We start from the raw sequence: 17888 nt of genomic DNA, 5'->3' as shown, positions 1-17888 counted from the left end.
AGCTTTCTCTTCATCATTGTGTAGCCTTTGACCACTGTTTTATATATACACACACCAACCTCAATGCTGAATTCCAAGGCATTAATGTTGAATTGCTGATCAAGTGGATGATACAACAATCTGATTTGGTGTATCCTTTCTGGTATAGCTACTGCTCTTTGTTCGAGCAGTTCAAGAACATTGATTTCAAGCATGTAAGCCTCTCTTTCGTCTGGATTCATCTTTCTTAAATCAGGCTCTCCTTGTGCAGCTGAATCATCTTCCCAAGTAGTATGTTTATCATTAGGTTTTTTGGGAAAGATGAAGGATATGTGAAGAATGATTCTGCTGTGCCAGAAGGACCCATCGATTCAAAATCAGGTTCATCCCGTGTCCTATCAAAATAAGCAAGAGTCTGTGTAGGTATTGGTGATAGAATGAACGTTGAGCTGCCCCTACTCTAGACTGTAAAGTTAGCAGCATTAGCAGAATCGTTGTCATTTTTAGCTCACAGCTCATTCTCCTTTGTTAGGTCTTCCGTTCTTGTAACACCCAGCAGCACACTTCTGGCTGGGTCTTCAATCACAGCACTCCTTTCTGTGTCTTCAGTACCAGCTGACTAATTAGTATCAGCTGGTACAACTGCCACAGTACCTTCACCAGCTGCCTAAAATAAGGGCTCTTTCCTTAGGGGCTGGTTGTCCCTTGGGGCAAATTTTACCCTTTATTTATCGATTGGCTTGGGTTCAGCTAGTGGTTCTTATGTTGATACTGGTTCTTGCAGAGGCAGATAGGGAGTGACTGCTAGATACTCCCCCTCAGCAGTAGAAAGATCAGTCTCTACTGGTTCATCATCATCAAGGTTGATGATATCTGTTGGCTGTGATTGTGCAGCTGGCTGAGCAGTAGATGCAGGTCGAGAAGATTGGCTGGTTTCCAACATAGCATCCAGCCATTTCATAAACACATATGTTCTTTCTCCTCTTGATCTATTAGAATCCAAATATCTTTGCATCTCTTCAGGTGTCATCTTTTTGATTCTTTCTGCTCGCTCAGCATACAGCTTTGCTTTCTTCCTATCATACTTCACCATGAACTTAGCATTTCTTTTTAAGGCAGCCCTCCTATATTCTTCTATGCTGAGTAGTTCATCATGAATATCACGCTTTTCAGGAGTGAGGCTTCTTCTATACTCAATTCTATGTCTTTTTCGAGCAGCATATACCTCAAACTTAGTGTTGAAAGCATCATTTAAATCCTAATGCCTCTTCTGATGCCTTTGCATTTTTCTTTTCATCTTTCTTTCAATGGTTTGAGAGACAGCAAAAGATTCAGCTACAGCCAGTTCAGAAACATCACTGGGCTTACTGCCAGAACCAATATCATCCACAGATGTGGCAGGCATACTGGGTTGAGATCCACCAGCAGCCTTAACACCTTTTTCAGTATGAGCGTTGCTGGGCTTAGGGCCAGTACCTTGACCAGCACCATCACCATCATCATCTCTCCTTTGCTGTTTGGGAGCTTTCTCATGCTCATGCTCCCCCTCAAATTGTTTTCTCTTTTTATGCTTCTAAGCTTTCTTCTCCCCCTTTTTGTCATCAGCAGGGGCAGAAATAGCATCTGGGAAACACGTACATCAAGATCAATATCTGACTCTGAAATATAATAGGCAAAGTTGTTCCAGTCAGCATCTGCAGGAGAGAGATGTGCACCAGGTTCTACGCCATATTGCCTGAGACACAGGTTTGAAGATCTGACTTCATTCCTAGCAACAACCATGGCCATTTGATTTACGATGGCTCTTACATCAGCTTGAAGAGCAGCCATGCGTTGCATTGCCTCCACCATTGTAACATAAGCAGAAGCAGGAATCATTGTAGCCATCTGCTCTTTCTGCGATTCTAATCTCTCTTCCAATACCATGTTCTCTTCATTCAGAAATTGATTTCTTCGATTAGTAGCATCTAGTTCAGCTTGAAGACGGGTAATGTGATCAGTATATTCATTTTGAGAGATGATTCACCGCTTAAGATTTTCTTCGTCTTCATGGTGTTGGCAAATGGCATCAACTGCTGGATCTGCAAAGGCGCACACTTGCTTGAGCTGGGCTTCAATAGTGGATGTTGTAACACACCCATCTCTTTGAATAGATTCAGCCATGCAGTTGACTAGAGTTTCCCTGATTGTTTTAGTGATATCAGGTGTGATTCTGGCAACTGTTGTGTAAACAGCCAGAGTAGAAACTTCAGCCACCTCAGAAGGAATAGATCCGCTGGTTGAGGGGTGATCACTAGCAGCCACAATAGGAGTACCTCCGTGGGGTGGTAGAGGTGGAAGGTCAGAATCTGACTCATCACCATGATCACCATCATTTTTACCTTCACCCAAAGGTTTAGAACCACTAGTATCCTTTGCAGCATCATCATTATCATCATCACTTAGATCCACTGGTTTGCCCTTGGATCCAGTCACATTATCATGAATGACTGGCTCTTCCTTACCAGTACTGTTGGATCATAAGATCAACATGAACACGATGAATGGAACGAATAGCCACAAAGTAATCAAGGAAGTTGAGAGAAAATGAGAATTTCTATTCCACGGCTTCCTTGATCTCATTACATAACATTGGCTATTGTTACCTTCTATGGAGTTCCTAGATCCTTTATATAGCCCTCATCTAAAGGATCTCTTGGGAGTATGATTGACTCATTCTCGGGTACCTAACAATCTCCCCTCATGAGGTAATCATACTTCCAAACGAACACTCCATAGGATATACATACAAAATTACAATGAAAGAAACATGCTATTGCTAACTAGCTCCCCTCACGAATCTTGCATGGCCAGTGAAGTAGATCTTCAATGTTGGAATTCTTCTACCTTCAATGGTCTTTGTGTTTGCACAGCGGAAATGCGCAACCACGTGACATTCATCATAGCATCACTTCATGTCGTTGAAGAATATAACTCCCCTCCAACACTTGCCTTGATTAGTAAGCTCGAAAAACTAGAGAAACTCCCCTCACAAAGAATATGGGGCACGGCCGATTAAGTTTGATTTTAATCAAACACATGATCGTCTCATAAAGCGTGTAGATCGTTGGCTCCTTCGAAGTTCCTAACATCTCAAATACTCCCCCAAGGATGTGGAAGTCTTTTCGTTTTCCTTTGCTCACTCGTCAAACAAGTAACGCAACAATTTTGTCTTCTTTAAAGTCCGAGTCCAATACCGTACGTGTATTGAAGTTACACGCACATCAACCATATCTATATCTCCCCCACAATGATGCTCGCATGAAATAAGAGCGTCATTGTTTAAAATGGTTGACGTGCTCGGCAAATCTACAAAATATCATAAAGAATGCGTATGAGAAAAGCCATGTGAATCCAAGCCTCTAAAATAATTAAAAAAATAAGCTTTTGAGGTCCAGATTCGGTAAAGGACCATCTCTGAAAATTCTGTTAAAAGTCAGGGGCCAAAAATGTCAAAATTAGAGCCAGATTCGGTAATGGATTATGCTTGCAAAATTCCCAAACTTATCAGGGACTGAAACTGAATATTTCTCAAACTGGGAATTGAAATACTCATGTTGTACTCAATCATCAGATTCGGTAGGCAAATCAAGCTTTAAATGGGCCATTGGATATTCGGTAGGCCCAAGAAGGCTTAGAATGATAATCTGGCCCAATAGAATTTGGTGGATTACTGTATCAACTCTTTGTACTGTATCAATGTTGAAAGAGAGTCATCAATACAAATACCGAATGTATACCGAATCAGTATCCATCAGTCAATACCGAATCATCTCAGAACTGTCAAATATGGAATCAAACTTTCATTACCGAGTCTTCAACTGCCAATACTACCGAATCATAATCAAATATCAATACCGAATGTGATACAAGTGCAATACCGAATCTGATTCATCATATGCATCTGATGAATATCAAAAGTGCCAAACATCCAATATGATGAAATTAATCTTCAAAATCACTTGTAACTGGTTACTGTAGCAGCGACTGAGAAGAGTTGAGAAGAATTCAGTCCATTAACAACTTCAAATTGAAAAAATAAAGATGAACTGTGTCGTTCTTCACCATATGAACTTCAAAAGCAAAATCGAGTTCTAGTGCATATTAGATCACGATTCCTTGATGAAAATAGCTGCAATCCACCTATAGAACACTCGAAAATAACAATCACAACTTGAAGCATCATATTATGTTCTAATTTGAATGAAGAACAACGAGTTGACTTTTTCTTCATAAGCTTTGACTCAAAAATTAGATCACGAATCTTCATCTCCGGATCTGTATATCTCTAGAAAGTATCACGACATGAATCCTAAGAGATCTATAATTTTACTTTTTGCTAAATCATTTCTAATCATTCCGGAGATTAAATCGTTGAATGACGAAGACGAACGAAGAATTCGATCTGATTCACTGAAGATTTGTTGTTGTTATTTGCCTTTGATGAATCACGAATGTTAGAATACTCATGAAGATCATAATTCTAACTTCAATTTGCTGTTGAAAGCATCACATAGTGAATTGTGATTTGTAGATGATGATAATGAAGTACGACAGAATACTGTAGCAGCAAAATGTAGATCATGAATTTTATTTTGTGAATTAATGAATCTGAAATGATAATTGATAATGATCTGTGAGTGTTGTTGTGATTTGTGAATTTGCGTTTTGGAATTGTGATTTGAATAAGTGTTGGTGAATTTTAGAATAAGTTTCGTTTTAGATTCGGTAAAATGAGATTCGGTTTCGGTTAAATCTCATTCTGATGTGTTTAGGTTTGGATTGGATTCGGTAAAGTTTTTGTTCGAAGATTTAAAGATTCGGTATGAATATTCGAAGATGAGTATGAAGATTGGATGAAGATTCGAAGATGAGTATGAAGATTTGTTGAAGATTTGAAGATTCGGTATGAAGATGGTTTGAAGATACATACGATATTCGTAGGGATCTCCTTCGTTTCGTTGAAGGTCCCGCTCTAATACCACATGTTGGATCATAAGATCAACATGAACACGATGAATGGAACGAATAGCCACAAAGTAATCAAGGAAGTTGAGAGAAAATGAGAATTTCTATTCCACGGCTTCCTTGATCTCATTACATAACATTGGCTATTGTTACCTTCTATGGAATTCCTAGATCCTTTATATAGCCCTCATCTAAAGGATCTCTTGGGAGTATGATTGACTCATTCTCGGGTACCTAACAAGTACCTTTATCAGCATCATCATCAGATGAAGAAGATGATGAGGAAGAAGCTGATGAATCAGAAGGTACTGGCGAATCAGGATTATTTTGAATTACACACTTACCAGTAGCAAGATCAATGATGAACTTGAGAGGCCTCCAAGTACCAGGCCATGGAGAGACAGCTGGAGCCATGCCAAACACATGGTAGTAAGGTTGTTCATTAACTTGCTCAAGTGTAGCCAGCCTCTCAAAAACTTCCTCACGTGCTGGTTAATCAAGCTGAGAGAGTAGTTCAATCAGATCCTCAGTGGGTAATCTGCTGGCTGAAACTAATACACTTCGTGGATCAATAGCCAGCTGATCCATTAGTAAGGTAATTTTGGGGGTGATAGAAGCTCCCCTGTAAATGAAGTTGGGCACAACTTCATCTGGATCTGGAACCTTGCATACATACTTGGGCTTTTCACCAGAAATAGAAGCATGAGTAGAGTCAGTGGTAGCAGCAGTAGAGGTACCAGCATCCATTGATGGTTCCATAGAACCAGTAGCAGTAACAGGTGACTGTGCAGAAGGTGAAGTAGCAGTATCTGTAGCACCTTTAAAGAAGGTATCTGATGTTGACTCAGAAACATGTAGATTACAGTAGAATCTACAGTAATGAATTGTCTTGATTGAATATCAGCAACATCCGAAATACCAACAGAACCAGTGACATGTGCAGAATAGGCAGCATTTGTTGCAAGAAGCTCATCAGTAAGCACATTGTCATCCTGGTCACCACCAGCAGTGGTAGTAACAACGGGTTGATCTACAGTACCCCCGGTAGGTTAAGAAACTAGAACCTCCTTAACAATATTGTAAATAACCTCTTCAAGAATACGAGGAGGTTCTACAATCATCTCATCAACTACTTCATCATCAGTAGTTGAGACAATAACACTGGAGACAGCAGGAGGAGTAGCAGAAATATCAGCTGTAGCTAACTCCTCATTAACATTAAAATTAGTGGAACCAGCAACCACAGTATCTCCAGCATCACCAGCAGTAGTAGAAGCAACAGTACTAGTATCAGCACCACCAGTTGGAAAATCAGCAACACCAACACCAGTAGCAGAAGCAGAGAGCGTATCAGTACCAGTTTTAGAACCAGTAAACACAATAGGATTCCTTTCATGCTCCCCTTCTTCCTATTCATCTACCCTGCTAAGAACTAAAACTAAAGAACATTTTATGTTAACAACTGTAGAACTAAATAAATTTGACTCAAAAATTGCATCTGGTGTTAGTCTCTGGGGACAGACTGGTGATTTAGTCAGCCCTTTGATTGAGACAGAGTAAGGTGTCTGTAAGTGAAGCTGTGACTCTGCAGACTCATTGGCAACACATGTTGACCCAGATTGTGTAAGAGTTCTGGCTGGTGATGATGTAGGAGTGTGACTCTTATCGTGATCCAAGTAACATTTACGTTGTGCAGTAGCCTGAGCTGATTCAACACGATGAGGAGCTAGTTCAAGTCTGCTTTGGGGGTCAGTTATGTTCTCTGTTGGTTGTACTGTCAGCAGAGGCTATTTCTTGAAGTATAATTTTGAAAAATGTGAAAGTGCCTGGTTAGGAGAGTATGGGTTGGTAATCTTCTTAACACTAGTTTTAAAACCAGTTAGCTTGGGAGCCAAGGTTATACCTTTAACTCCACTTTCATTTTTCAAGTCATCAGTTAAAATATTTTTAATATAGTTAGAGATTTCTGCTGTTTGGTCTAGTGACGCACCAGGTTCTATAGCAACATCCTTTTTTAGGAGCCGCAGTTGAGACTGGTGCAACCTCCCCTGTGGAATGCTTGGAGCTAGCTTTTGCACGTTTAGATTTGCTTGTTAACAAGAAATAGATAAGCAGCGGATTCCAATACTAGAAGTGGGTAGTCATTATATAAGACTAGGGTTGTTCTTTATTATCAGAGAGCACTAAATTCTAATACAACTACTGCTTTACCAGTATCTGAGATGGTGGTTGTTCTAGTTGAGGTAGTTGGCTTCTTCCATCTAGCAGCTGGTTTGCACTGAGGTCCCTCCCCCTTAGCTAGTGCACTACTAGAGGCAGTCGATTGGGTAGATCCACTCCAAGCAGCAAGATACTCTTGCATTCCTGGCGCCAGACCAGTATATGGAGCAGTTGGTGCTGCTTTCACTATCCCCCCTTGTTTTAATGGTAGGTCAACAGATTCATCAGTAATTTGCTGGTAAGCATCACCCAGCTCGTTTTCAAACATCAAGCTTAAAAATCTTGGAAAGGGGATCAAATGAGTTCTTTTTGGTGCCAGCACCATTTCCCTTAACCGCAAATAAATTTCAGCATCATAGTCAATATTATGATTGTACAGTAACCCATGACCAATCTTCAATTCAAAATCAGAACACTGATCAAAGCTCCCAGATTTTTGGCTGATACACTGGGTCAGCAAAAAAAAAAAAAAAAATAATACCACAAGGGTGGCATAAGCTTTCTTAAATGCGTATGAGCCACTGGACCAGTATATCCAATAATTTCCAGCACTTACCTCCTAAAATCATCACTTGTTGGTGAATCAACTAATGGTCCACCTAGCAATTGAAGAGCACGTCGAAGAGCATCAACAGTGATAGAGCAAGTTAGGGTTTCAGTAACCATGCCACAAATACATGGAGCATTCTGTTGAGTGGTGGCCATGGTGGCAGTATACCAGAATCGTCCTAAGCAGGCTGGATAAAATTGAGAAGGAACACCGGTAATCGATCTGGCAAGAGGAGATTGCCTCACATATGCAACCATAGTTTCATAACCCATGCTGGCCTTTGATTTGGGAATTGAGAGAGGATGAGCAGCGTTGCCTCTTGATAGGCGAATTTCTTCATGAGCAGGAGCAGGATCAGCCTTGATTAGGCTTGGATGAAGAACAAATAAAGATGCAGGTTCATTCTGTTCCTCTTGTTGGGGTTCAGGTTATTGATCAGGTTGAGGTTCAGGTTGTTACTACAGAGGTTGTTCAGACTGTTGTGGTTGTTGTTCCTCGAGTTGGTTCACATCTGGTTGTGATTGTTGTTGTTATGCCATTGTTAATTGTGGAAGATGAATGTATGAATGATTTGAAGATTTGAGGAATTTTGAGATAGAAAGGTAAATTTGAAGAGTTAATAACCGAAGGTTATTATGAGAGATGGATCGCCTTATTTAACCTTTCGGATTGGTGGAAAAAGTGCAGGAGAGAGAAAATTGGCAATTGTCATCTACAGGCGCGTGGACAGATTTGACAGACTGGCATGTTTCCGAGGGGACACAGACTGTTGACATGACGTTTAATCAGCTTGAACACTCATACCTCCCATTAAGCATTAAATGCAGTAGGTTTTAATTCAAAATTTGAAGTTAAAGACCACAAAATAAATTTTGTATTAAATACAAAAAAATTTTGTTACATTTAATATGTCATGAAATTAATTTAAATCATTGGGAGTAAATGAGTTTCAGTTTTTAAGGTATCATTTTAATGTTGTGAGCTATTTATTACTTCATTATGTGCATTGTATATACATGACATAAAAGACCTTGTTGTGCTGATTGTTTGACATGTAAGTAGTAAGTAAAAGTTGTGACTTACTGGTTTGCCCTACATGCTGTAGAGCCAACACACTAAAAAAATTGTCTTTTATTTTAGAGTTCAAGCATACCCGGCTCAGAGATGAGATAGTTAAAGCGTTTCTCATCTAAGGGCTTTATGAAAAGATCTGCTAACTGCTGGTCTGTAGAAATAAAATGTAGCTTCACATCTCCTTTTTGAACATGATCCCTTATGAAATGATATCGAACGTCAATGTGCTTTGTCCTAGAATGCATCACAGGATTGTTGGTGATAGCAATTGTACTGGTGTTTTCACAGTAGATTGGAGTTTTTGTAACATGAACACCATAGTCCTTCAGCTGGCTTTGCATCTACAGTACATGAGCAGTACAGCTACCAACCGAAACATACTCTACCTCAGCAGTAGACGTGGACACATTATTTTACTTTTTGCTTGTCTAGCTGACTAGCCTACCACCCAGTAACTGGCAACCACTAGTAGTATTTTTCCTGTCTATTTTACACCCTGCAAAGTCAGCTGTTGAATACCTAATTAGCTCAAAATCCTGGTCTTTGGGATACCAAAGACCACGTTTAGCAGTACCTTTCAAATACCTAAATATCCTTTTTACTGCTAGCAAATGTGTCTCTTTAGGATCAGCTTAAAATCTGGCACAGAGACATTGGCAAACATAATATCTGGTCTGCTGGCTGTAAGATAAAGTAGGAACCCAACAATACCTCTATATTCAATGATATTGACTAGTTCACCATTGGGATCAGCATCTATTTTTATGGATGCTGCCATTGGAGTCCCTATATCATTTAAACAGGTCAGACCAAATTTCTTTAACATATCTTTGATATATTTAACTTGACTTATAAAAATTCCATCATCAAGTTGTTTAATCTGCAATCCAAGAAAGTACTGCAGATCTCTTTGTAAACTCATTTCATATGTCTTTAACACGAGTTTTGAAAAATCTTGACAATGTTGTTCATTTTTAGAACCATAAATAATATCATCCACATATATCTGTACTAGCAAGAGATCACCATCTATCTCTTTTGAGAACAGAGTGGTATCAATTGTTCCAACTTTAAAATCTAAACCAGTGAGATACACATAAATTATCTCATACCATGCTCTTGGAGCCTGTTTGAGGCTATAAAGAGCTTTGTCTAACTTGTAGACATGGTCTGGATATTTACTGCTTACAAAACTAGGTGGCTGCTTGACAAAAACTTCTTCTTGCAGCTTCCTATTTAGAAATGCAGATTTAACATCCATCTAGAATACTCTAAAGTACATCTTAGCAGCATATGCCAAGAATAATCTGATAGCTTACATCCTAGCCACTGGTGCATATGTTTCTCTATAGTCCAACCCTTCTTCCTATCTAAACCCTTGAGCTACCAATCTAGATTTGTTTCTGATCACAATCTCATCTTCATCCATTTTGTTCTTAAACACCCACTTGGTACCAATAATTTTCTTTGTCTTATCCTCTGGTTCAGGTACCAATCTCCATACTTTGTTCCTATCAAACTGAGTAAGTTCATCTTGCATTGCTCCTACCCAACTAGGATCTTTTAGTGCTTCTTCAGGAGATGTAGGTTCAATGGTAGGCACAAAGTTCACATGCATACAAAAGTTGCTGGTTGCATGTCTTCTTATTTTAACACCACTATCCAGATTACCAATAACCTGCTCAATTAGATGCTCCTTTATCCATCTAGTGTTATGAACAGGTGAGCTTGTTGTGGAACACACATCATCTTGATCATCAGTTGGTTCAACAGTGTGAGCAGCAATAGGAGATAGCTGTTCACTGTCAGTGGAAACAGTACCAACTTATGATCTTTTAGAACCAGTAGACCTTTGCTCAAGTTGTAGAACTTCTGTAGAGCCAGTAGGTCCACTTGGTTTAGACACACATGGAACAGAGTGTTCCATCTCATCATCAGAGAACCCAGCAACATGGATTGGTGAAGGATTTTCTGCTAGTTCTTCTTCATCATCTAGAGCTTACTGAGTAGGCTCTTCAAACAGTAACACCTCATCTTCTTGACCAGAAGATGAAGTAGGGGCAGTTTCATCAAATGTAACATTAATGGATTCTTCAAAACAACCCCTTCTTTTATTGAAAACCCTATGTGCCTTTGACATGTTGGAATATCGAAGAAATATACCTTCATCAGCTTTAGCATCAAACTTACTGATGTGTGCAGCGGTGTATACAAAATACTATTAATTTTTACTAAATAATATTAAATACGATAAAATTTACACAAGTTATTTATTTATAGAATGGATATACCTAAACCTTGCCACAACACTTATAGGCAGTGTACCTAATCGTAAAGTAGTGTAGTTTTTAGTAAGTCCGGTTCGTTCCACAGGGAGCTAGCTGAGTTTAACGCTATATTTTTTCACAACTATATATCTATATATATATATATATATATATATATATATATATATATATATATATATATATAAATAGTAATAATAATATATAAAAGGGGGGTTTTACCGTTTAATGATCGGTTTGTCGATTTTACATTTTAAGCGTAAAGATAAATGACGATAATATAAATGACAGAATTTAAATTGCGATAAAGTAAATTGCAGTAATTAAAATGACAGTAAATAAAGGTACGATGAAATATGAAATAAGAGTATTATGCTTATTTAAACTTCCATAATCAAGATGTTTAACGTTTTGATTTTAATTAATTGTTACCTGGGTTAATTGTCCTTTGTCCTGGTTTATTTGATACCTATCTGGTTTTTGTCCATAATAGTCCATCGTTCATAATTATAAAATGCTCGTTAAATTAACCTTATTCCCGAAGTCAAATATTCCAACTAATTAGGGATTTAGACTGTAACAAGGTTTTAATACTTTGTTAATAATTACACCAGGTTATCGACTGCGTGTAATTCAAGGTTTTAATACTTTGTTAACAATTACACCAATTATCCTTGTATGTAATCTACCCCTGTTTTAATGAGATATGAATATTAATTTACCCACTTGATCAGAATGAATAATCAATTACCCAACCCGAATAATTAATTAAATGATCGTAAAAGATGTCGTATAAACATCACTAAATAGGACATACATAATCATTTAAATAATTATTAGATTAACTAATTTGAAGATAGGTTCAACAGATTCTAATGAGTTGTCATAGACAATACCCCCCATCTATTAATAGTCAATAGTCCAATGTCCACAAGTGTCGGTCTTTTGTCCAAACCCTAATTATGGTACAAAATCCAATAACCCCGTCTTAATATTTAGCCTAACATCACGATTACTTCGGCTCAAATAAGCATAATAATAACTTATCTACGAGACATTAATTTAAAAAGGAAGAACATAGCTTACAGTGATTATTAATAGCGTAGCGTTACACGAAGAGAGTTTTGACTTAAAACCCGTAAAACATTCGTTACAATAACCTTATTATTATTAACTTAAATTAAAATTAAAATTATAATATAAATATAAATTATAAACATAGAGAGAAAGAAAAGATTGAATTAATCAATCGGGTGTACTGAACTCGTCGAATTTTGTGGCTATTTATAGACTTGGCCAAGTTTTTGCTCCCATGCGACCGCATGATATATACTCTTCCTGGACATGCGATCGCATGGCCAGCTATGACAGCTCAGAATGATTCCAAAACGTGGGCGGCTTGATTATTTAATATATATAATATAATATATATAATTTTATATGATTATATATATATAATATTATATTCTTGTGCATAGTAGACTCGTAATTTTGGGTCCGTTGCCTCGTGCGTTGATGCTCAGTTCATGTATCGGTTCTGGATTTCTAATCGTCCTTTCGTACGCGTAGATATCTTGTACTTTGCATTCCGCGGCTTGTACTCTTATAATTTTTATACGTTTCTCATCAATAAATTAAACCACTTGAATTATATCTTGTACATTTGAGCTTTTTGGTCATTTGCATCTTCAAATCGTTGTTTTCTTCTTTTGTCTTCGCACTTATTTATTTAAACGAATATTACATAAAAAAGAACAATTGCAACTAAAAGCTTTACATATTGGAAGGATATTGATACTAAATATATGTTCATTTAGAGAACTATCAAATATCCCCACACTTAAACGTTGCTTGTCCTCAAGCAATACAAAACTTGAAATAAAACCACACTTCACTCGAATCATTTTTTTATTCTCACACTTTATACATCAGTGATTTTGATACGCCGGTATGAACAATGATAGTAACGATATGGTTTACAGTCCCACATGACTATGAAAATTTAGATCCTTTAAGGAAATTGGATCTTTTATGAAAACATTTGATCTTTTGAAAATTCTAGCTTTTACCCTAGATAAGTTTTCCGGAATAATCCTTCACCGGTGTTTGCAAAATATTTTTGTGGGTTTTGTGGGTTTCAGATTTCAAAATTTTAGCTCAAAACTTGTGGTTTTTTGTCACCCATTTGCTAACCTTGTATTAGGAAAGCAGACGTCCAGTTTACTTGTCCCGTATATTTCCTTTCGGTAAACGACCGTCCGATTGTAAAGGAAAGCGATGAACAAGCAACTGTTAAGGCAATGTCTAATGACATGCAGATGTTCATGGTCCACAATGTGTCGGATGCAATTACTATCCTTTGTAGGAGAAATAGTAAATATCACCCTATAGTTTTTCTGTCTGGCACAAGGTCCTGTCTTCGACCATGCTATGCAACCACCGTTCTTACGGTTGACACCCGATTTGGTTCAGGTGACCTAATGAATTCCGATGAATACTTAAGATTTTACGTTCAATGGTAATGAACGCATTGAAAATAGGTTTACAGAAAAAAAATCAGTTTAATTTTTGATCAAAATATTTTCTCGTTCAAGCTCGAGTTTAGATATTATCGAATTCCATGAGTTGTAATTCTCAATCTTTAAGGTCAATCTCAAGAATTGAGTAATATCAGGTTTAAAAGCTGATTTTTAATCTTTAAGGAGATTATCCTTTCTGGGGGTCTGATTCATTAGTCTTATCAAGCTAATTTGCATGGCGCCCTCCCCATTTTACGAGATAGATCCTCTCATGGTTAGGATAAGTCTGACAACTTGGCGACCTTGTTTGATGCCGAGGTCCGTGGATTTTCTGCTGATTTTAGAGATGACTTTTCTAGATTTTTCGTCAACCTACAGCTGGTCTGGATGACAACTTCCTGACCTAAATCAAGAAGTGCGTGTCTTTTCTGGAAGACTTTACTTCCTTTTAATGATGGAATTGATTCATCATGTAGATCCATCTTTCTTTCAAATATAGTATAGTAAATCGGGTAAAACTGATTAGTTTAGTCCAAAGCAAAAGTACCTACAATAACTTTACAGAAACATGTGATAGATAGTTTTTAATTGAATAACTTGGTACATTCCCCCCACCCTTGGCTTTTATTTATTTCTTTCTTTGCCTTTTTATTCTCCTCTTTTCCATTTTAAATGAATTCAAGCATTTTAGGTTGTTTCTCAATTTTTGTCCTTTCTTAGGTAACGATAATTTCGGTATTAACACTTAGTTTTTATCGTTCATAAATATGTATAAACATGATTTTGAATTCATTTAGTTGAAATTTTTTCAAATTTTCACAAAATTTGGCAAATAAACCAAGTGTAAACCCGAGAGAATTTATAACCCTTCCCCACACTTGAGATCATGCAATGCCCTCATTTGCATGAAATCAGACTATAATTATAAATTCATGAGGGTGATTAGTGTAGAAAAGTGATTAAAAATACCCAGTTTGTAATTACTAAGCTCGTCGAATGATAGATGGCGCGCCTCATCGTTCATTCCTTTTGTTGTAATTTCATATATGTTTTGCGTCTTATCGTCAAAATTAGTAGCTTTTGCTGAACTTAATGCCAGTCTTTGAAAGTGCGTTGTTTTACCCTATTTTGTATATAACATAAAATACAAACATATATATATATATATATATATATATATATATATATATATATATATATATATATATATTATAAAACCTTTATTTATTAAAACAATTTAAATGAATAATTTTTTTAAAATTTTGTTTCCTTTTACTTTAGGTAGAGGTAGTTGCAGTACGTTTACCTAGTCCATCCCTCAACAAAATTTGAAAATTGTCGTTTTAAAGCGATTGTTTTAAAAACAAAGATTTTTGGGTTTTTTAATTTTTTTTGGCATACTTTAGATCAATAATATTAAAATAATGATAACAAAATTTTTCGCCCCGTCCTTGGGTAAAGCAATTTCGGTTCCATGACCTAGTCTTTAACTTACGAAGAATTTTAGAAATGATTTTTTAAGCTTAATGAAATAAAGTAAATTTTGTTTTTAAATTTACACAAAAATTAATTTTAAAAAGCGTATTAATTTCATACAAAACCTACAAAAAAAAAAAATTCAGAATGGGGGGGAGAAAACTAGTTCTTTAGTGTCTGCTAGCGAAAAAGACCAATCGGATTCCATTCTCGGAACTACACGAGAACAGAACAACTAACTCTAGACAGCATTTTTTTCTTAGAACATTTGAATCTCCCCACACTTAGGTAGATGTGGTGTCGAAATTGTGATTAACTTCATTGTCAATTTCTTTTGGACCATAATCAACTTGCAAACCTGTGACTATTGCTTTAAGCCATTGGTCGGATTCCTGTGTAATATCCACAAATTCAACTAGTTTCGCCTTTTATTTTGGCGATAGATTGGATACTAACCGGTTACATAACTTAAAGTTCCCCTTGGTTCTAGCATCGTGAATCCGTTTAATAAGTTTCTTCATTGAACTATTAATAACGGAGTCATTTAATTTCGTATCAACAACATGATTCTTTGTTATCAGGTCATTATTAGGTTTTAATTCATCTTCCCCACACTTAGGCATTTTATTATTGTTAAGCACTACCGTTGGAGTTGGTAAAACAATATGGTTCTTACCAATTGTTTTTGTTGGTTCAACGGTTTTGGTTGGTGGAGATTTTGTCTTTCGACAAACAAAGGTGACCGATTTTTCACCATCACTAAGTGTCATTCTAACCTCTCTTACATCAAATAACGCCCTGGTGGATGCTAAGAATGGTCGACCTAAAATTAGAGGAATGTTTGAGTCCTCTTCTATGTCAATGATAATAAATTCGACTAGAAAGGTTAAATTACCTACTTGAACGGGTAGGTTGTCAGCAATTCCAACTGGGTGCTTAATGGTTTGAGCAAAGAGTCTAACACTCATTTTCGTTGGACTTAACTCACATACTCCTAATCTCTTATATAATGAAAGAGGCATAACACTCACACTCGCACCTAAATATGCTTGTGCATCATACATGACACAAACACTAAGTAGAAAAGGAATAATAAATTCACCCGAATTACCCAACCTGGGTGGAGGTTTTGGTGGAACTGTCTTCACCTGGTTTATCTTTACGGTTTTTGTTTCTTGTACTTTCTTATTCTTCTTCTTCTTTCCAGAGGTATCACAAACTTTATTACCTATTACTTGCTCATACTCAACTCCTTTTCTTGGAAACGGGATGGGTGGTCTGTATGGTGCCACCACTGGTTTTACATACTCGGGTAGTGGTGGTGGTGTTGTAATTTCTTCATTGTTACTCACATCAAAAACCTTCCCATCTTCTGATGCTGGTTTTTCAGAATTCGTTGATACTATATTAACATTCTCATTCCGAGGATTTACTTCACTATTACTCGGTAGTTTTCCTTGTTCCCTCTCACTCATCATGCTAGCAAGAGTACCTACATGTTTTTCTAGATTCAAAATGGAAGCTTGTTGAGTTCTTAATGACTGATCAAACCTCTCATTCGTTTGGGTTTGAGATGTAATAAATTGTGTTTGAGATTCCATTAGCTTTGCCATCATTTCTTCCAGATTTGGCTTTTTCTCTTCAGTTTGTTGTGGTGATTTATACAAGCCAGGTCTTTGTTGATTGAAAATGTTGTTTTGAGTTGGTCGGTTATTCGGACCTTGTTGGTTATACGAGTTATTGTTGGGTCCATTTAGATTGTAAAGAATGTTTTGATTTCGATTGAAGTTTGGCCTTGGCGGTTGATAATTATTTTGATAATTATTTCCCGGTCTTTGGTTCATATAGGAAACATTCTCACGTTGTTCCATCGTTTGCTCAATGTGACAATCTTTCGTTAAGTGTGGTCCACTGCATTGCTCACAACTGATTCGTATTGCGTGAATATCTTTAGTCATCTTTTCCATTCGTCTCTCGAAAGCATCTATTTTTGCAGAAACGGAATCAAAGTCATGACTAGAATCGGCTCTAGCCGCTTTAGATGAACGAAAGATATATTTTTCCTGGTGCCACTCATGCGAGTGGGAGGCTGTATTATCAATTATTTTGTGAGCTTCGGTAGCAGTTTTCTTCATAATGGAACCACCAGCTACTGTGTCGATGTCTTTTCGTGTAGCAACGTCGACACCTTGGTAGAATATTTGTACTATTTGATAAGTGTCTAAACCGTGCTAAGGACATCCTCTCAACAACTTCCTGAATCTTGTCCACGCCTCATATAATGTTTCATTTGGCTATTGCGCTAATGTAACAATTTCTCCTTGAAGTCTTACGGCTTTAGATGCCGAAAAGAATCTTTTAAGAAATTTCTCAACTAAAACATCTCATGTATCAATCACTCCTTCAGGTAACGATTCTAACCAATCTTTGGCTTCTCCCTTTAAAGTCCAGGGAAACAACATGAGATAGATCTGTTCATCCTCAACTTCTCTGATTTTGAATAGAGTACAGATCTTATTAAAGGTTTGAAGATGTTTGTTTGGATCTTCTTTTGGCGTACCACTATATTGGCACTGATTAGTTACCATGTGTAGGATTTGTCCTTTGATTTCATAATCTGGCGCATTAATGTCTGGCTTAATAATGGCGTGACCTTGGCCCGTGCGTGTGGCTCTCATTCGATCTTCCATACTTAGAGGTTCCGTTACTTCCATAATTGAATTTTTTGAATACAAATCACTAGAGGATTCTGATTTAACGGTTTGTGGTTCAGGAGGA

The sequence above is a fragment of the Rutidosis leptorrhynchoides genome, chromosome 1 (genome assembly GCF_046630445.1).
Source record: "Rutidosis leptorrhynchoides isolate AG116_Rl617_1_P2 chromosome 1, CSIRO_AGI_Rlap_v1, whole genome shotgun sequence".
NCBI lineage: Eukaryota > Viridiplantae > Streptophyta > Magnoliopsida > Asterales > Asteraceae > Rutidosis > Rutidosis leptorrhynchoides.
The sequence above is the reverse complement of the archived record's forward strand: the minus strand, read 5'-3'. Positions refer to the sequence as shown.